Below are 4,528 nucleotides of genomic sequence, written 5' to 3' on the forward strand. Positions count from 1 at the left end.
GTATCGCTTCATGTTAAACACCTTGCAAGTCTTGCTCACTTTCCACATGCTCCTGCTGTACACTGTAATGTGGATGGCAGCAGGACGTACATGCCGCCCCTCCCCACGTCCCCACCTTGCCCCTGCCTTCGCAAGCTGGTTGGTGAGAAGTTTGCATGTTCAATGCCCTTCGCATGCGACGTACTCAGGCTACGTTGTGGTGCGGCCTGTGTCAACTGTCCGCTGATGTCGTACGCGTGAACCACAATCTGTACTGCACATTCGTCCTTATGTACTGAATGATACATCGTGGCACATGTGTGACCGCACAACGACTGCGCCCAAAAACGGCGGACCATACAGTGCAAATATTGTGCACGCAGCTACGTGTCGTCTCCCTATGAGAGCTGGATTGCAGTGTGGTACGCCATAGAGACGTGTGGGAGGAACGGACGCCGTGGATGGCGATCAGCATGAGCTGTCTGTTGATGTATTCGGACCTAGTCGTCTCTCCTCACACACCGTGATGGCATGGTGCACCGCGTTCCATATCTGCGACATGCTACAGAGGCCGGTTGACAGTCGTTCGAGCAATGGACATCGCATACGTACGGGGGCCACCTTCCACGTATTGTCTAGGCGTGCACATTTTGTTGCGTGTATGTGGGCAGACGTAGTGTGGCGTGACACCTGACACAGGCATGCAATAATCGTTGAAGTTGCAAATGGCGATGGACGCCTGCGTTTTCTGGTGAAGTTACGCAAATGAACAAATGGTAACCTGTTGTGGTGCGGTTGTTCTCGCTAGGGGTGAATCGGTGATGGCGACGATAGGTTGAGGTACTAACCGGTTGTTCCAGCGATACCCACCATGCCGACGAAACTGAACGGCATCTGGGTGTGAAGCGATACGCGGCGGTGGCTGGGTGGGACCGTCCCCGGCCGGTGAGGGGGCGCCTCCCGGCGTGCTGGCCGCGCGGTGCGTGGGCGCACGCGCTACAGCCGGCTGGTGGGGGCGGCCAGTGGCAGGCGCGCCGGCCGACGGACGCGGCAGGCGTCGCAGCTGCGCGCCGGCGCACCCTGCGCGCGGCGCCGTGCGGCCAAAGTAGGTCCTCGCGGGCCCGGTGCGAAGCGCGGTGGACATCTTCAGTGTGCTGGTCCGATTGAGGACTGTGTGCGTTGAGGATGCGCCGCCGCCCGGCGCTCGGCGCCGCGACGCCGTCTGCTGCTCGGTCGCCCCAGCGGTTCTCGCTGGTGGTTTGTATCGCAGCTGTGCGGATGTGTTGGCGCGTGCGCTGTGCTGGGAGAGTTCGCTTCGGCACCCAAGTGGGGCTTTTGTCCTTCTGTGGCGCTGGCGTTGGAGCTGCCGGTCACCGTAGGTGGCGCGTGTTGTCTCCCGCCGGCAATGCCACGACAGCACGCTCCCGGGCCTCTGTCGGCAGCGGCAAGCTCAGTTGGGAGCACGGGTGGTCGCACCGAAAGCGTCTACTCGCCTAACTCCGGGCGATTGCGCCTCTCTCGAACCCGACCAAGTACTTGGGACGGCGCTGCGCGCCGCCGGGACCTGAGAGGGTTTCGAGGTGTATTGTGCAGGGGAGCTCAGCCTCCTCCTGTTTGCAGAATGATTGAGCGGACGCTTGCGTGTTCGCGCGGGCCCCCGGGACACACTCCCGGGCGGCCGGCTGCTCAGCTCTAGTTGACGCAGCTCCCTGGTTGATCCTGCCAGTAGTCATATGCTTGTCTCAAAGATTAAGCCATGCATGTCTCAGTACAAGCCGCATTAAGGTGAAACCGCGAATGGCTCATTAAATCAGTTATGGTTCCTTAGATCGTACCCACGTTACTTGGATAACTGTGGTAATTCTAGAGCTAATACATGCAAACAGAGTCCCGACCAGAGATGGAAGGGACGCTTTTATTAGATCAAAACCAATCGGTCGGCTCGTCCGGTCCGTTTGCCTTGGTGACTCTGAATAACTTTGGGCTGATCGCACGGTCCTCGTACCGGCGACGCATCTTTCAAATGTCTGCCTTATCAACTGTCGATGGTAGGTTCTGCGCCTACCATGGTTGTAACGGGTAACGGGGAATCAGGGTTCGATTCCGGAGAGGGAGCCTGAGAAACGGCTACCACATCCAAGGAAGGCAGCAGGCGCGCAAATTACCCACTCCGGCACGGGGAGGTAGTGACGAAAAATAACGATACGGGACTCATCCGAGGCCCCGTAATCGGAATGAGTACACTTTAAATCCTTTAACGAGTATCTATTGGAGGGCAAGTCTGGTGCCAGCGCAGCCGCGGTAATTCCAGCTCCAATAGCGTATATTAAAGTTGTTGCGGTTAAAAAGCTCGTAGTTGGATTTGTGTCCCACGCTGTTGGTTCACCGCCCGTCGGTGTTTAACTGGCATGTATCGTGGGACGTCCTGCCGGTGGGGCGAGCTGAAGGCGTGCGACCGCCTCGTGCGTGCTCGTGCGTCCCGAGGCGGACCCCGTTGAAATCCTACCAGGGTGCTCTTTATTGAGTGTCTCGGTGGGCCGGCACGTTTACTTTGAACAAATTAGAGTGCTTAAAGCAGGCAAGCCCGCCTGAATACTGTGTGCATGGAATAATGGAATAGGACCTCGGTTCTATTTTGTTGGTTTTCGGAACCCGAGGTAATGATTAATAGGGACAGGCGGGGGCATTCGTATTGCGACGTTAGAGGTGAAATTCTTGGATCGTCGCAAGACGAACAGAAGCGAAAGCATTTGCCAAGAGTATGTTTTCATTAATCAAGAACGAAAGTTAGAGGTTCGAAGGCGATCAGATACCGCCCTAGTTCTAACCATAAACGATGCCAGCCAGCGATCCGCCGCAGTTCCTCCGATGACTCGGCGGGCAGCCTCCGGGAAACCAAAGCTTTTGGGTTCCGGGGGAAGTATGGTTGCAAAGCTGAAACTTAAAGGAATTGACGGAAGGGCACCACCAGGAGTGGAGCCTGCGGCTTAATTTGACTCAACACGGGAAACCTCACCAGGCCCGGACACCGGAAGGATTGACAGATTGATAGCTCTTTCTTGATTCGGTGGGTGGTGGTGCATGGCCGTTCTTAGTTGGTGGAGCGATTTGTCTGGTTAATTCCGATAACGAACGAGACTCTAGCCTGCTAACTAGTCGCGTGACATCCTTCGTGCTGTCAGCGATTACTTTTCTTCTTAGAGGGACAGGCGGCTTCTAGCCGCACGAGATTGAGCAATAACAGGTCTGTGATGCCCTTAGATGTTCTGGGCCGCACGCGCGCTACACTGAAGGAATCAGCGTGTCTTCCTAGGCCGAAAGGTCGGGGTAACCCGCTGAACCTCCTTCGTGCTAGGGATTGGGGCTTGCAATTGTTCCCCATGACGAGGAATTCCCAGTAAGCGCGAGTCATAAGCTCGCGTTGATTACGTCCCTGCCCTTTGTACACACCGCCCGTCGCTACTACCGATTGAATGATTTAGTGAGGTCTTCGGACTGGTACGCGGCATTGACTCTGTCGTTGCCGATGCTACCGGAAAGATGACCAAACTTGATCATTTAGAGGAAGTAAAAGTCGTAACAAGGTTTCCGTAGGTGAACCTGCGGAAGGATCATTACCGACTAGACTGCATGTCTTTCGATGTGCGTGTCGTGTCGCGCAACACGCTACCTGTACGGCTCGCCGTAGCCGTGCGCCGCGTGCGGAACCACGCGTGCCTCTCAAAACTAGCGGCAATGTTGTGTGGTACGAGCGCTGAAGCGCTGGAGCGGCTGGCCTGCGGCACCTGGCGCCTGGCGCCGGTTTTGAATGACTTTCGCCCGAGTGCCTGTCCGCTCCGGTGTGGAGCCGTACGACGCCCGTCGGCCGTGAGGCCGTTGGACACAGAACGCTGGAACAGGGGCCGCCACACGCCTCACTCCCGCCTATGCGACCGTCTCGAAAGAGACGGCGGAAACTGAGAAAAGATCACCCAGGACGGTGGATCACTCGGCTCGTGGGTCGATGAAGAACGCAGCAAATTGCGCGTCGACATGTGAACTGCAGGACACATGAACATCGACGTTTCGAACGCACATTGCGGTCCATGGATTCCGTTCCCGGGCCACGTCTGGCTGAGGGTCGGCTACGTATACTGAAGCGCGCGGCGTTTGCCCCGCTTCGCAGACCTGGGAGTGTCGCGGCCGCCTGTGGGGCCGGCCGCGTCTCCTCAAACGTGCGATGCGCGCCCGTCGCCTGGCGGTTCGCATACCGGTACTTTCTCGGTAGCGTGCACAGCCGGCTGGCGGTGTGGCGTGCGACACCTCGTACAACGACCTCAGAGCAGGCGAGACTACCCGCTGAATTTAAGCATATTACTAAGCGGAGGAAAAGAAACTAACAAGGATTCCCCCAGTAGCGGCGAGCGAACAGGGAAGAGTCCAGCACCGAACCCCGCAGGCTGCCGCCTGTCGTGGCATGTGGTGTTTGGGAGGGTCCACTACCCCGACGCCTCGCGCCGAGCCCAAGTCCAACTTGAATGAGGCCACGGCCCGTAGAGGGTGCCAGGCC

The 4,528-nt window shown here is 57.6% G+C and overlaps 2 non-coding genes and 1 pseudogene across 2 annotated transcripts; all 3 read left to right on the plus strand.

The window, feature by feature from the left end:
- Nucleotides 1-1,685: 1,685 nt before the first annotated feature.
- LOC124745956 lies at nt 1,686-3,596 on the plus strand. The gene has a single exon (XR_007011243.1). It is a non-coding gene; the product is annotated as a small subunit ribosomal RNA (ribosomal RNA).
- Nucleotides 3,597-3,947: 351 nt separating this feature from the next.
- LOC124745946 lies at nt 3,948-4,102 on the plus strand. The gene has a single exon (XR_007011234.1). It is a non-coding gene; the product is annotated as a 5.8S ribosomal RNA (ribosomal RNA).
- Nucleotides 4,103-4,290: 188 nt separating this feature from the next.
- LOC124745960 overlaps nt 4,291-4,528 on the plus strand; it is a 4,222-nt pseudogene continuing 3,984 nt past the window's right edge.

Source organism: Schistocerca piceifrons, unplaced genomic scaffold, assembly GCF_021461385.2.
Source record: "Schistocerca piceifrons isolate TAMUIC-IGC-003096 unplaced genomic scaffold, iqSchPice1.1 HiC_scaffold_344, whole genome shotgun sequence".
Taxonomy (NCBI): Eukaryota; Metazoa; Arthropoda; class Insecta; order Orthoptera; family Acrididae; genus Schistocerca; species Schistocerca piceifrons.